This window comes from Pleurodeles waltl, chromosome 8 (assembly GCF_031143425.1).
Source record: "Pleurodeles waltl isolate 20211129_DDA chromosome 8, aPleWal1.hap1.20221129, whole genome shotgun sequence".
In the NCBI taxonomy this organism is placed as follows: Eukaryota; Metazoa; Chordata; class Amphibia; order Caudata; family Salamandridae; genus Pleurodeles; species Pleurodeles waltl.
In genome coordinates, this window is record NC_090447.1 from 1,493,908,730 (window position 1) to 1,493,924,851 (window position 16,122).

Consider the following 16,122-nt stretch of genomic DNA (forward strand, 5'->3'; position numbering starts at 1 on the left):
TTCCCTCTGAGTGTCCTCATGTTAGTTCTGAGTGGCTCACTGATTCCTATTTTTCTTTGTATTCTTGTAGTTATAACAAAAAAAATTCAAACCTATAAATTTAAAGGAAAACAAGGACTGATAAGCTACTCAGGCTAAGGTATCCACAGCTGATACAGGAGAACTTTATCTGCCTCTAACTCTCTCCATATTCCTCCTTCCAAGTCCTTCATCTATTTCCCTTCGGCCTATCTCATTCCTTTAATGTACAATTTCTTCTACTTTCTCCACCTCTCTCTACAGATCATTGGCTTCTTTTATTTTTGGTCTTTCACTTTTATTCGTCTTCCTCGTTCCTATTCCACGCTCTGCTCACCATCCTTAATCAAGAGTCCATATTGTCACTGGAAGACAAGGCTGATTCTCACAGTGTACCAGATGCGTCAAATCGTATTGATGTTGCACATCTGGGCGCCCGTGGATTTAAGACGGCACAGACAGATGCTAAGTGTGTCCATCATATAAAAGGCTGGCCTCAGCTTGATCGCTCCCTTGCTACTCTAGGAGCGAAGCTCTCCTTCCATAGACTTAGGGGCATATCTAGAAGTCCCTTGCGCTGCTGATGCATTACTTTTTGTGGCGCTCCAGCTTCGGAAACCTAGAAATCATATCTATGAGGCCACACAAAGCCACTTTACGTGGCTTTGAATGGCCTCATAGATATGGAGTAAGGCAAGGCAGTGCAAATCGCTGCGTTGCCATACTCTGCGATGGAGAGGCATTCCATGGGCGTTGCAGTGGGAGTTCCCATGCAACACCCATGATTTTAGACGCATCCCCAGATTTACAAGAGCTTGTAAACCTGGGGATGCGCCAAAACCTGATGCCTCCCGGGGAGGCATAACTAGGAGCAATATCTTTATTTCTCCTAGTTTTTCCTCTTTCCATGTGTGCTGCAGCACACATAGAAAGAGGAAAAAGCCTCCACTGATTTTGTTTGTGTGCAGGAATGTGCCCCTTCCTGCACAAAAAAACCCTGCCTATAACACAGACACCCTTGGACCAAGGTGCAATGGTGCCTGTGTTGGTGCTAGGCTGCCAAAACAGCAACAGTGCCATGGAAAGGACAGGAACGCGATCTGTGCCATAGATGCAGCCCTTTCCTGCCCTTTCCCTTTGACACAGGGCAGCACAGCAAGGTAACTTGCAGCGTTGCCCTGCGACAAAAGTCCATAAATATGGACCTTGGTGTTTTGAAGAGGTCTGAGTATGGAGGTGAACATCTGTTAGCATCCTCTCCCACTGATTTAATATTTAAGTGATAAACTGTTACTTTTAATTTCTCTTTAATTGAAAAAAGTTTTTGCCCATAGTCAACATACCTCCTGCTCACCTCCCACTATTCAGTAACAAAGCAATAAAGAGAAACTAATCTTTAAATAATATACAATAAGATCCAGCCAGCCACTGTTTGATCTCCGAAGACCAATTCATAGGAAAATTGATTAAAAGAGCTTTCTTCCTCGGGTCATTGATGGATTACCCTATTCTCTCAACACCAAATGGACTTCTGCCCATGCCAGGAACTGGTGTACACTCCCCAAACACTCAGAGCAGGGAAACATCCTGAACAAGGAGGTCTAAACCAGTACTTGCCTGAACCACTACTGCTAAACAACTAAAAAGTCTCTACAACGAAGTACTGAACAGCTACTGTCTAAACAATGATTTTGTCTGAATAACAATTGCCTGGACAACGAATTTTAAGGTAAGTTTCTATTTTTGTTATGGTTTATTAGTTGTTTAGAATATATATATATATATATATATATATATATATATAAGTTGTTTAGTATATATATATATTTATAACTTTGGGGGGGGGGGGTCCTCTCTAGGACATCTACACATGTCCTCATTTTTAAATACTATGCGCTGTCGCTTAGCGACTTGTTGTATATACTTTGTGGGCCTTAAGACCCCATTGCTTTTCATTTGTCTATGTCATTGTCCTTTAAAAATCCTTACTTACTAATGGTTAATCCTTCCTCTTTGTCCCTCCTTTTTGTCTTATTTTTCCTCCCACAGAGCAACGACCAAGAACTGTATCCTTAAGCCTTGATTGTTTTTCTGCTGGTAGTAACCATCTTTTGTATGATATTACCCCAGCTTTTTGCCTTCACTACTCTATTTTTTTGACCTCACCTGTTTTTATTGGCATTAGGACTCTGCACACGTTACTCCTGCCAACCACTGGTAAAGTGCTCGAGCTCTCCCTTTCAAACATGGTAAAATTGGTATCCACATAATTGACATATTTGAATACTTAAAGGTACCTAACAAATAGTACTACATGTACCCAAGGCCTGTAAATTAAATTATACAAGTCGGTTGCACCACTCATTGTGTCACCCACTAAAGAAGCACAGTAAAACATTTCTCAGGCCTGCCACTGCAGCCTGAACTGCAGTTTGAAACTGTAATTTCCAGTCGAAATAAACCTTTTCTCAGGCTAAACCTTTCTGTTTAATACTCATATGTCACCCCTAACATAGGCCCTAAAGGCTCACAAGGCAGGAAGCATGGTATTTGAAAAAGTAGGACATCTGTAGATGTCCAAGAGAGAAAAAGCCCTTGTAGGAAGCTGGCCTGGTTTGTAGTGGGTACCAAAGGTACTTACACCTTTATACCAGGTCCATTTATCCCTTATTAGTGAAATGTAGTCAGTGTCTAGCAGCTAGGCTGTCTACAGGTAGCTGTAGCAGAGCAGCCAAGGCTGAACTAGAAGACATGCAAAGCTCTTGCAATACCACTGTAGTCACACAGTACTCACACACATGAAAGAAAATACTCAGTGTTACAAAAAAAATAAAGGTACTTTATTTTGGTGACACAAATGCAAAAAATTGCTTAGAGACTATACTCCCTTAAGAGGTAAGTAATATACACAATACATACACTAGTATCCAAAAACAGGTAAGCACACAGTCCACAAACAGTGCAAATAGTGAAAATCACAATAGGTTGCAATAGGCCTAGGGGGAACACAAACCATATACTAAAATAGTGGAATGCAAAAGTCGGTTTCCCACCTAGGCAAGTGTTGTGTGTAGAGGGGTGCTGGGAGTGTAAGAAAACACCAAAGGTAAGTAACAGAACCAACCCCAGAGCCCAGGAAAACAGGAGTAAATTACAGTACGTTTCCTGAAACACACAAGAAGCCGTGGTAGAAGATTATGCAAGAACCAGAAGAGACTGCAGGACACCAACGATGGATTCCTGGACCTGAAGACCTGTGGAAGAAGGGGACCAAATCCAAGAAGCACTGAAGAGTCCAGGGAGAATAGGAGCCCCTGCTAACCCGAATGACGGTGCAAAAGAAGAACCACTGGAGAGAAGACAAAGTCAGTTATGCACCCAAGAAGACAGATGCTGATTCCTGGTTGGTGCAGAAGATGTCCCACGCCAGATGAATGACTGCAGTCTGGTTTGCAACGCTGGATGCCACCAACAAGCCTTAGCACACGCAAAACTCGCGGAAGATGGCGCTGCCTGGGACCAGGAGGGACCTGGTGGCCTCTACCCAGGAGGAGACACATGGGGCTCTCAGCAACTCAGAGAGCCCTCAGAATACAAGGCAGCATGCACAGGAGTCCCACAGCACAGAGAAAATAAGGTGCAAATGGAGGCCCATGCAGCACGACATAAAGGGATCCCACACCGCCGGAGAACCACTCAGGAAGCTGCGCGTCACAGGATGGAGTGCTAGGGGCCTAAGCTTTGCTGTGCATGAAGAACTTCTTGGAAAGTCGCACACAAGCCTTGGCAACTGCAAGTCACGTGGTGCCCAGGGGTACTGTCTTGCATGGGAAGGCAAGCTCTTACCTCCACCAAAGTTGGACAGCTGGACCCTGGGACTGTCAGGGTTACTTTAGTCCACCACCCGTGTTGCTGGATCCACGTTTGTCATCTGGAGAGGGGACCCATGACACCAGTTGTCGCTGCACAGAGGTGCCTGCTGAAGCAGGGAAGTGACTCCATAACTCCACAGGTGATTCCTTCAGTTCCTCTGGTGCAGACTGAAGACAGGCAGTCCTCGGAGGACGCACAACCTGGAAACTTTGCAGTTGCTGGCAGGAGCTGAAGTTACAATGTTGCAGTAGTCGACTTTGCTTCTTTGTTGCAGTTTGTAGAGTTCCTGGAGGGTTCAGCTGCGGTTCCGTCTGTAGAAGATGAAGTAAGGGATGCAGAGGATTCCTGATGGAGTCTTGCAATCTGAAATGACACCCAGAGGAGAGACCCTAAATAGCGCTGAAAGGGAGATTGGTCACCTAACCAGGTAGGCACCTATCAGGGGAGGTCGCTGACGTCACCTGCTTTCACTGGCCACTCAGATGCTCCCAGAGTGCCCCACCACCTTGGAATCTAGATGGTCAAACCCAGGGACACTCTGGAGGAGCTCTGGGCACCACCCCTGGAGTGGTGATGGATAGGGGAGTGGTCACTCACCTTTCCCTTGTCCAGTTTCACGCCGGAACTGGGGTCCCTGAACCGGTGTAAACTGGATTATGCAAGGAGGACACCATCTGTGCTCTTCAAAGTATTTCCAGGGGCTCTGAGCGGCTACCCTTCCCATGCCTATAACACCTATTTCCAAAGGGAGAGGTTGTAACACCCCTCTCCCAAAGGAAATCCTGTGTTCTGCCTTCCTGGGCTTGAGCTGCTCAAGCAACAGGAGGGCAGAAACCTGTCTGTGAGGTGGCAGCAGCTGGGGCTGCCTGGAAAACCTCAGAAGGTTGGTAGGGCAGTACTGGGGTCCAATGGGATGCCCCCAGAGTGCATGGGATTGTGCAACCAATACTGGAATAAGTATTGGGGTACAATTCCCAGTTGTTACACCTTACATGGCCATATTCGGGATTACCATTGTGAAGCTGGAAATAGGTATTGACCTATGTCCACTGCACGCATAAAATGGCGACCCCGCACTCACGAAGTCCGGCAAAATGGTCCTGGTGGACATGGGGGCACCTGTGCTAGTGCAAGGGTGCCCTCACACACATGTACTTTGCACCCAGCCTTCAGGGTTGGAAGGCCTGGCATATAGGTGACTTATAAGTGACCTGGTGCAGTGTAAATGTCTGTGAAATGGTGCATGCACCATTTCACACAGGCCGCAATGGCAGTCCTGTAAAAGCCTTTGCATGGGCTCCCTATAGGTGGCAAATGTAATGCTGCAGCCTATAGGGATCCCCTGGAATCCCAATGTCCTGGGTACCTAGGTACCATATACTAGGGACTTATCAGGGGTGACCAGTATGCCAACTTGGAGTGAAATACTGGGTTACCAGTATGTAGTGATCGATTTGGAAACAGAGAGAGCATAAGCACTGGGATCCTGGTTAGCAGGCCTCCAGTGACACAGTCAAGCATACTTTCAAAAACAGTGAAACATACTGACAAGCAGGCCAAAAACCATAAGCACTGGGATCCTGACTAGCAGGATCCAAGTGACACAGTCAAAACACACTGGCATCAGGCAGAAATTGGGGTTAAAATGCCAAAAAGAGGGTACTTTCCTACGCTCCTCAAAGTAATTTTTAGGTCTAGCCTTGACCTCGTTTGCGGTGTCGTTAAGTGACCTGTTGTATATACTTTTTGGGGTTCAAGACCCCCATTGCTTTTCATTTGTCTATGTCAGTGTCCTTTAAAAATACCTGCTTACTAATGGTCAATCATTCCTCTTTGTCCCTCCTTTTTTTCTTATTTTTCCTCCCACAGAGCACTGACCAAGAACTGTATCCTTAATCTTTGGTTGTTTTTCTGGTTGCTTGGGGGACTATTTTATTATTTATTTCCTGCTCGTGTTACACTGTGGGTACTTGGTCACCTTTGGCGCAAGTATTTTATTGCATCTTCACACCCTTCTTCCCCTGCTGTTGCTGCCGTCCTCTCCGCACTTCCTGCTCTGTTTGTTCCACCCTCTCCCCGGCCTCTCTCCTGCCCTGCAGTCATGTCCTCCCAGGCCCCACAAACCGTTGTTACATCAGCGCTGCCACCAGTCTGGCGGTGTTCTTTTCTTTCATGTCCTTCCAATCCCCACAAACCGTTGTTACGTTGGTACTGCCACCAGTCCAGCAGCGTTCTTTTAAATTGCTTATTCTCTTGTTATTTCCATGTTTTCATGGGCTTTATTTGCTGCAATCCTGCCTGCTCGCAACAACATCTCCCAGCATGACAGTGACCAGAAATGGTGCAGTCCTTTATGGAAGCATATTTTTTATGCAAACACTTGCTAAAATTGCCATGTTGCACTTGAGACCGTGGAAAATAAAAGCTTGGTTATAGAAAAAGGTCCTCCAATAATGAATGGTCGCTAACAGCAGGAAGCCTGGGGTTTCTCCTGGTAAGATGCAGCGTGCAAAACTACATGCCCTATGATTTCCTTGTGGGCCACACGTGGACATCTGGCAGAGTATTTACTTAGGAAGGAAGTTACTTTGGTGGGAACCGGCCGCACCAGGAGGTAAGCCCTGCGTTGCAGCAACGTTGAAGGTAGGTCCTCCGTCCTTTGAGGACAACCTCTCTTCCCCTTTATTTAACATGAATTCACCCGATAGGGGAATATCATTGACTTTTGTGATTGCGCGCATGCTGTTGCCTCCCCACTAGCACCAGAGCTGCTGCATGCATGTGGACGATCGAGCAAGTAAACAGCTGATTGTGACTCAAGGGCTCTGTTCTGCACACATTCAACCCTTTGAATTAAAGTGGGTTGACAGCTCCTTTTAACTTCCTTACTGTTTGATCCATGTGTGGTGCATATAACCAGCACTACTAAATGGGCAATGCAACTTCAGGCAATGTCTTGCTATTTATACCCACTGAGGATTACCTCTTACTTCAAAACCAATGCCATATTATGTACTTTATAGGACTGGTCTACATGAAGAAAGACAAAAGTCTCCTTTACATAAGTAAGAACCTGTAAAACCATTTTCACTGCACCATGTGTGCTGAGTATAATGTGTTGCCCAGAAATCTCCCAGTGAACTGTGGACTTTTAACATTTCTGTTCAGAAAACATTGGTATCATCCATCTGTCTTTAGTGCTGTTTATGGGAAACTTGACAGATGGGAAGACAAAAGATAAGTAGTAACAGCAGATGTTGTAGCACCCAGGATAATTTGCTGCATGGCCATACACTTATAAGGTCTCAAACGCAAGACCTATTGGCTATGCCTATGCATGTTTAATTTAGCATGGCTAGCTCGCTAGCTTATTATACTTTATAAGTGATAACTTCAATTTGGGAGCAGATGGAGAAATATTTCCACTCATCTGAATTGTAAATTAAATCCTCTTTGATAGTAAAGTCAGATTTTAAGTTACTAATCTGAGAATGACACTTTTAGAAAGTTAGCATTTCATCTGCCTTAACCAAATATTCCTTTTTGCCAGTGTCCAGAGTCACTTTAAAGGTAATGGTTCTCCTGTGGTGTGATGTGCATTCCTTCCAGGAAGGTGATAAAAGGTGTGTGGTATGGGGAACTGTGTTCCTCTCATAAGCAGGATGGTCTGCAGTAGTACTCAGCCCTTCCTGAGCTTCAAAGTGTAGCCTGAGGGCTTTGCCCAGCCCTTCTTGATTTCTGAAAATGGGGGCCTGGCCTGTCACTTGCAAATGCAGCTCATAATTGGGCTTGCCTAGCCTCCCCACCGCACAGAATGGAGCCAGACCCAGGGAAAAGGAAAGAACTGATTACAATCAGTTTAGGGGCAGACAAAGGGGATGCCCCCCCACACACAAGCTGGTACTAAAAGTGGCACCTCTAGAACCTCTCGTCAGAACACACCTTGACCTGTGGAGACTCAGAAGAAAGACTACCCTGTTGTCAGCAGCCTGAAGGACGACTGGACCGGTTGGCCTTGAACCCAAGACCCCGGAAGTGAATCCAAGGGTCAGTTGGCTGACCTCTTTATGAGCTAAGGGACACAACAAGCTTCCAGAGGCCTTCCCTGCAGCTGTCCAGCTAACAAGTACCAATTGGACCTGCCTGACTGCTGCTCCTGGCCTTTACTAGAGTGAGTCCAGACCCCACAAGAGGTGTCTTGCCAGGCCCTGAACCCTTGGCTGGTGTCAGAGAGTGCACCTCCAAACTCAAAACTGCCACAACTGGACTCCAGGTGATAAAAGGTTATGGGTTCTTTGTATCGAAAAGAACCACCCCCGGTCGCCACGTGAATGTGAGCGGACTTCTCCAAGGACAATACAGGACATCCATCTGATTACCGATGTGACCTTCTGAGACATAAACCCCAGACTGAGGCACCCAGAGCTTGTTGCGTTAACAACTGCCCTGCGTTTCCCACCAACGCAAAGCCCTTATTGGCGACCAGCTCTTCATGCCGCAGATGATTGCACCACCAATGGAAAGTGACGACCGGGGTTTCTTACGTGGACAGGAGTCAGTTAAAAGGTAACCTTTCCATTGGGACAAGCATGGTCCCTGGATTCGACCTGCGCTCCATCACAGTTGGCCTAAACTTTTGAATTAGCCCCAGTCAAGAACGAGCAAATAACCACAATTTGTGCTTTGTGCTTCTTGTTGGTAGTTTTACTTATAACCTTAAAAATGGATAACTGTAGTTGTACTTATTGGATTTTTGTTGTTTTGGTGCCATTTTATTTCCTAAACTTTTCTCTATTTTTCTAAATTGTTTGGACTTTTCGTGTGTAACGTGGTTCGATTTATCTTGTGTTGTGTTTTCACTTTAACATTTAGTGCTGCCTATTTACTTTACATATTGCCTCTAAATTAAGCCTGACTTCTTCTGTGTCAAGCTAGCAGAGGGTTACACAAAGGTTTATTTAGTGACTTTTCTGGTTAACCCTCACAAGGATTGTGTTTATTACCCGAGTGGGGCTTTCTCCCATCTCAACAAATAACTACATTTCTTACATCAACTTACAGTCTACTTTTATTGTTTTTAGTTATAGATGCACATAATCCATATCTGAATTGAGATGCCACATTTGCTGTCATGATTTCTAGTCTTGAGAATGCTTTAGTGTCTGGAAGCTGATCATTTGTTTTCACAATATAAGATAAAATTGGTGATCTGATACTATAAAAACCCATGTATCAAATCATAGTCGGAGAGGGATTACATGCTGTGACTATCACGCCAGAGGTCATGTCGATTGTCAGTCTCAGTCTGAGGTGATGCCGGGGACAAGAAGAAGTGGGGTTATGGGCGATCGCTGTTTATTCCAAATCCCTGAGCAAGCTGCAACAGAGTATAGATGTGTTGCTATTTATTAACAAAATAGGTATACTGTGGGATCCATTTATGAAACTTAAGAATGGGCTTGCAATTTACTGCTTTAGCTAAAACTTGGAGAGTGCCTAGAAAACACTTGAAGTTGTCAGGATGGCAAGAACTAAATAACCGTGGCAGTAATGTTCTTGCTGTTTTCACTGAATATGATCTGCATAGTTGCATTTCTCTTTGCATTCTGTGTGTTTACCATTCATATTTTGTGCACCAGGCTAGGATGCTAAAATAAACAGTTTAAAATGCATGTCCCATTTCTTAGTGGTATTTTGAAAGAGGGTCTGGAGTTCTGCTGTGCACCCAAACTCATGTTCTGGGACTGATCCTTAGCGGAAACACTTCTTGTGTAGTATTGCTCAGTGGGTTGTGTGTGGGTTGCAGTCCAAATGGATTTCTAATTTGTATTTTTGCATTGACCGAGTCCTTGCGCCAGGGGTTCGAAATCTGACCACTAAGGCTCCGGGGTGGGGGACCCAGATCATAGGAAGAGCAGGCAAATATCTGACAGTCAGACTATAGGGCGGTCGTTAGACAGTACAAGCAAAAGACAGAACAATGGGGATACGACAGGCAAACAAGCTAGTCAAATCATTGAAACAAAGAGCAGACAAAACTCAAGACTACTTAAGAGGAAGAGTCTAAATACCAGACCGTCAAATTCTAAGCACTGATGCAAGACAAAAACAAGGAGCATGCAAAACATGTAACAAGCAGTAGAGAGAGCAACAACACAGAACAAGAAAATCACAGGACAATCAAAACACAGAACACGCAAAACACAGGTAACCCAAAATACAGGATAGTCAGAACACAATACACCCCAAAAACCGGTCAATGAAAACACACAGGTCAGTCAAACCACAGCACATTATAACTGGAACCCCAATGTACCCACAAAACACTGGCAATCTAAAACATGAACTGGAATCAGTTGCAACCAAGGGATGGGATGGCCAAAAAAAGGAGAAGTCACAACACGGACCAATGAGCCTTGTCAATAAGCTGCAGTGAGGACAGATGCTGGTTTATTCGCTGCAGACCGACACAGGTGACCCATCGGATCTGCTCCGTGGCACAGGCAAAGATCACCTGCTGTGTAAGCTGCCTGGGTGAGTTATGGTGGGGGGTCTGCTGTGCCAGCCTCTGGGCTGCCACTTGGTCTCCAGCTCGATTTCACTGTCAGATATGCAGCTGTACTTCAGCCAGGGGCGCTGCTTTATTTTATTAAGTGCAGTCCTGCAGCTGAAATGCAGTGACGTGCAGCAGCCCAAGCAGTATTGCAGTGCAAGTTAACCAGTTGCACTGCAGTGCCAATACTGCTGCTAGACGTCGGTTTCAGTTCTGCTGCTGGTGTGCACTGTTAGTCTTGCAGCTGAAATGCAGTGTCATCTCTGCTTGAGAAATGCAGTGTCTGTATTGTGCTTGGCTTGCAGTCACGTTACGGCTTATGGATTGCAATGTCAGCACTGTGGCTGGGGTAGGGTGACAATTTAGCAGCTCTTCAAATTAAATGAAGTGTTAGGACGGCAACAGCTACTGCACTGTTCCTGAATTCCTTTGTCGGCACTGCACCTGTGAGAAAAGCAGGTGGATTGCACTACCAGAGCTGCTGTTGAACTGCAATGCAAATGTTGCTGCTAACTTGCAGTACCAGTACTGCTGTTAGGCTGCAGTGTAAGTTATGCAGCTGCATTGCAGACACAGCACTGCTGCTGAGTTGCACTGCAGGTGGTCCAGCTCAATTGCCACCGGAGTACTGCTGCTGTGGTGCAGTGCCAGTTCTTTAGCTGGATTGTCACCAGAGCATTGCTGATGTGGTGCAGTGCCAGTTCTGCAACTGGACTGTCACCACAGCACTGCTGCTGTGGTGCAGTCAGTTCTGCAGCTGAATTGCACTACGAATATTGCTGCTGTGGTGCAGTATCCGTTCTGCAGCTGGATTGCCACCAGAGCATTGTTGATGTAGTGCAGTGCCAGTTCTGCAGCTCGATTGTCACCAGATCACAGTTTATTTGGTGCAGTGCCAGTCCTGCAGCTGCACTGCCACCAAAGCACTGTTGCTGTGGTGCAGTGTCAGTTCTGTAGCTGGATTGCCACCAAAGCATTGTTGCTTTGGTGCAGTGTCGGTTCTGCAGCTGGATTGCCACCAGAGCATTGTTGCTTTGGTGCAGTGTCGGTTCTGCAGCTGGATTGCCACCAGAGCATTGTTGCTTTGGTGCAGTGTCGGTTCTGCGGCTGGATTGCCACCAGAATATTGGTGCAGTGGTGCAGCGTCAGATCTGCGGCTGGATTGCCACCGGAGCACTGTGGCTGTGGTGCAGTGTCAGTTCTGCAGCTGGATTCTACTGCGAGTATTGCTTCTGGATTGCACTACAAATTCAAGAGCAGCACTGCAGTTCCGGTGTGGCTGCTGCTTAGGTCTAGTGTCAGTAGTGCGGCTGGTTTGCAGTTAAGTTCAGCGTAGAATGTGTAGCTGGACTTAAGAGGTCTAATTTGTTATTCTCTTTTCTGCATGCACAAGGACTCACCATTTCACTGGTATGACTGTTGCGCTGCACGCAGTGGTGTAGCAATGGTGCCACTGGCCCGGGTGCAAACAAGGTTAATTGCCACCCCCCATCTTCACATCTGACTGGACAGTAAAATACAGCCACAATTGGGGTGCACTGGGCTACTAACACCCTTGTGTCCAGGTGTCACTGCACCTGCTGTCCTATTGATAGCTACGCCCGTGGGGCCAGGGTGCTCCCCGAATATTCATTTTTGTTAAACATGTTCCTCGCTCTCTGATGTAGGGCTCTGCAATTGTGACAGTACGGACAGCACCCCGTACGCTCCTGGTTTATTATACATATTATATCTCTCACGTTTATATTAAATATTCTCACAAATTCACAGCATAGGGAACCGAAGTGATTTGACCAGAATCACACGATTTTTGGCAGGCCAAGTGGGATGCCAGGATGCCAGCCCAGGATGTTTGTAACATGAAAAAAAGCAACAGGATTCACAACTCTCTTGGCGCCCAGTCGCATCCTTTTGGAAACAATGTGAATTTACTTAGGCCTCTTGTCATATAGCATGATGCACCGATCTAGTGGGGTTCGTTGTCCAACACTGACATGATGCCAAGGTCACGACCTTCCTGTCATTGGGACTATTTGCCACAGCCTCCCATTTCCAGCAAGCCACGAGGGCATGGGAAGGATAACACATGCACACAGACCTTCTCCACTTGTGGGTGTCGAGGCCAAGCGTTTCCAGCAAGTAGCTCGTGAGCTACTGGCAGCAGTCGAGGTACCTATGAGTAACTTTCTTGTGTACAGCCCAGCCTGCTAAATCTGAAACTTCTGCATGGCTGACTTCATATATGTATACCAAAATTGTAAAATGTGTCTCGTATGTATTTTCAGAACTCAAAAGCTGATGTTTGGAGAAGTTTTCAAAATATATTTAAAGCCGATATTTGAGTGATGTGGCATTAGGGGACACATTGCTAATATTACTGCCTTGTGCAAAGGACATTGCATCGATGGCTACTGTGTATTTCTCATACAGATGCATTCCACATTCACAGAGTATTTTCACTTTACTGAACGCAAACCTGCAAGATGTACTGGAATGTTATGGCTGGTAATCTCGCATAGGATGTAATCTTGTCTGATGCGGTCACTATTATAACTTTAATTATTAATAGTGGCTCTTACTACTAGGCAAACAGCAAGTGTGGACCCGAAGGAATGTTACAGACATATGCAACTTGGACTAAGATGTTTTTTTTAAGGCAGGCAGATCCCAGTATTTCTTCAGCATAAACTCTGCATCTACCACCCAACCAGATCACTAGGTCTAGCTCGGGCACCCGCGGGGCCTTCCCTTGCTTCAAACCAAGTCTTACACTGGCGAAGGCTCCATCTCAAGCGGCTAAGGCCAGCCAACCAACACCTTACCAACCAGGCACTCTCAACGAGTGCATGGAGCTGTTTGTGAATCATAGCGCTTTACGGGCTCGCCAGAGGTATGAGGCACTATATAAATTAAAACATATACTCTACGACAGATATCATAATAGCAATTTCTTATAAGCCCTTTCCTGCTTTTTCCAATCAAAATGTAGCAACCAATAACAGTGTGTTTTTGTAAGACAACATCCAAACTGGACTTAAAACCCATGTTAGAGGCCTCAAATTCAACTCGACGGGACCCTCTTCCTCAATGTGAATGTTCAGAGGGTACAAAAAAAAACCAGTGTATTCACCAAAATCAGCCTCGCGTTGGCGTGTTAATTAATATGTTAGTTTATGTGTAAATTCACAACTGTGCCTGTTATGTCTGCGTCAGGAGTACGTTTCTGGATTTCAAGTACTCTCAGGGCATTCCAGGGGTACTCCTGAGACACTTCAACTGTTGCACATTGTCAGGAGCGCTGACATGCATTTGTATTTTCGGACACCGAAGTGCATAGATGTACTCTTGTCAGTGCTTAATTTGTGCCGGTGGTTACTGGTGGGGCCCACCGGCGCTTGTTTTTTCCTCAACAGACTCTGATCCAGAGCAAGAGAGGGAAAAACACACGAGGGTGGGAGTGGGGAGGGAGAGGGACTGAAAAACAGTGCCAAATTAAGGGGGAAAGCAATGACCAAAGGGAACCCTGAATAGGGAGGTAAAAGCGTAGTGAGTGTTTGGTGGTGGATTAAAGAGGCCTGAGATGAAACCAAGACTAGGCAGCCTTGATGTTCGACAGTGACCTTCAAGGGCTTCTGGTCTTCTGGGAAAAACCCCGGGCCCCGGCGTAAATATATCTTTTTATTTTACAAAGTAAAAACTGGTGTGTGGTAATTAAATAGATCTTAGCATAGCTCCACACTGTGAATCTATCCACAATTTGAAGACAATACCATTTTTGCTCACAATGATATTTCATCGCATTGAGTAAATCCCAGTTACCAGAGTAAATTTCAACCAATCCCGAGTTTGTCCATCAGGAGCAGAATTTTTTCGTCATACATGGCTGTAGTTGCATCCAAGGTCGCCTTAGGTGTTCACGTTGAGATGTAGGCCCAATATCTATAGAACAGTATCTATTGGTCTAGGAGGTGGCTGAGTCAGTAACAACAAGGATCATGAAGTGGACTGTGACACTGCAAGGATGGCAGGTTCAGTAGGCCCCGCTGAGATTAGTATTTGTGAACTGCGCGTAACCTCATATGTCAGCGACGGGCGATTAACTCACTGAGCCACCCCCTCAGCTGCACTTCAGAAAGTAATATCGGATCGGTGAGACAGGAGGGCAGAGTACCACAAAAGCAACGTCAAGTTAATTAGACTAAAACATGCCGATCAACTCAAGGTTATACCAATCGTTATCATGTACAAGTTCTCTCCCTGCAGTTTCTCTAGTTTTGCCCTGAATACCACTAACTTCCTCTACATCACAGATTGGGTCTCCTTTCTCACGTACGACCCCCGCGGGGGAGGGGGGGGGGGGCTGAGGGGGCGCAGGCATGCTCTCGGGACCCCTGCAAAAACAAAAGTCTTAAAGTCAGGAAACACCATTTTCGAAGCCCTGAAGCGCCTAAAAAACCGAAACGCAGCTGCACGCTTCTAGGCGCCCGTTGAGTGTGCAGTTATTTGCTCGTCTCAGCCAATAAGTAACTTTCTGAGATTTTTTGCTTCCTTTTAATTGTGAATTTCCAAACCTTCCCTTACCTTGAGGCCGGAAGTCCGGAGTGTTCACGCGACCTTTTGTAAGAGTTGAGATGTGCGCGCGGGCCCCGGCTGTGCACGAGGGTTCCTGGAAGCGCAGAGGTGTGCGCGCGGGCCCCTGGAAGCGCCCAGGTGTGCACGCGGGCCTCTACTATGCACGAGGGCTCCTGGAAGCGGCCAGGTGTGCACGCGGGCCCCTGCTGTGCGCGCGGGGGGCCCCTGGAAGCCCACAAGTAAGCGCGCGGGACCCTGCAGGTCTGCTGGTGTTTTGGTTGTTGTGCTTCTCGTAAACGGCGGCGCGGAGCGCAGCTGCAGGAGGGGGAGACGGGGAGGCAGCCTGCAAACATATTTCAAATGCTGCTGTGGTTAAAAATAAAGCACAGCCTGTTGGCCCCGGGCATGCCGCGCCTCGGATTTCCAGGACTTTCTCTCTGGCACGTGTGGATTAACAGTGTCACCGCTGGAGGCGTCCGCCATTGGGGGGGAGAAATGAGAGAGAGTGCCAACAGTAGCACGAGGGAAGATGGAGGGGGCTGGCAGAGCCACCCGGTGGAGCACCACACTCCCAGTCGTACACGTAACTCCCCTTAATATCATCTGTGCCCTCTGCCAATGGTCATTGGCTTGGAGTGTGGCTGCCAATTCACCTTCGTCCTTTCTATGCCCTCTGCCAACCCTCCATCTTTCACTTGGAGCTTGGATGCCAAGTCACCTCTGTCCTTTCAATGCCTCTGCCAACCTCAACACCCGCCATCACTTGCTTGGGGCTTGGGTGCCAAGTCACCTCTGTCCTTTCTATGCCCTCTGCCAACCCTCCCTCAATCTTTCACTTAGAACTTGGGGGTGAGAGAGCGTAATTTAGTGTTGACTAATTGTGTGATTAATTAACTAAACGGATGTAAGTTTAAACAGTACACAAATGAATTAACACGAGCACACGTTTTAAATGTGGCCTACACTTTACTAATGAATGCACAATGTTACATTGATGTATTTGTGAAATAAACACACTGTCAATCAGTCAAGGAATTTGTAAAGCACACTACTCACCCGTGAGGGTCTCAAGGCGCTGAGGGGGGAGGGGAAGAGGTGCTGCTACT

At 46.5% G+C, this 16,122-nt stretch overlaps 1 protein-coding gene across 1 annotated transcript in view; it reads right to left on the minus strand.

Annotated features, from left to right (window-relative positions):
* FBXO40 (F-box protein 40) overlaps positions 1-15,154 on the minus strand; it is a 90,157-nt gene extending 75,003 nt beyond the window's left edge. The window contains exon 1 of the mRNA XM_069202713.1: positions 15,026-15,154. The gene's annotated coding sequence lies outside the window, so the exon portion shown is untranslated. The remainder of the gene's footprint in view (positions 1-15,025) is intronic.
* Between the last annotated feature and the right edge of the window lie 968 nt (positions 15,155-16,122).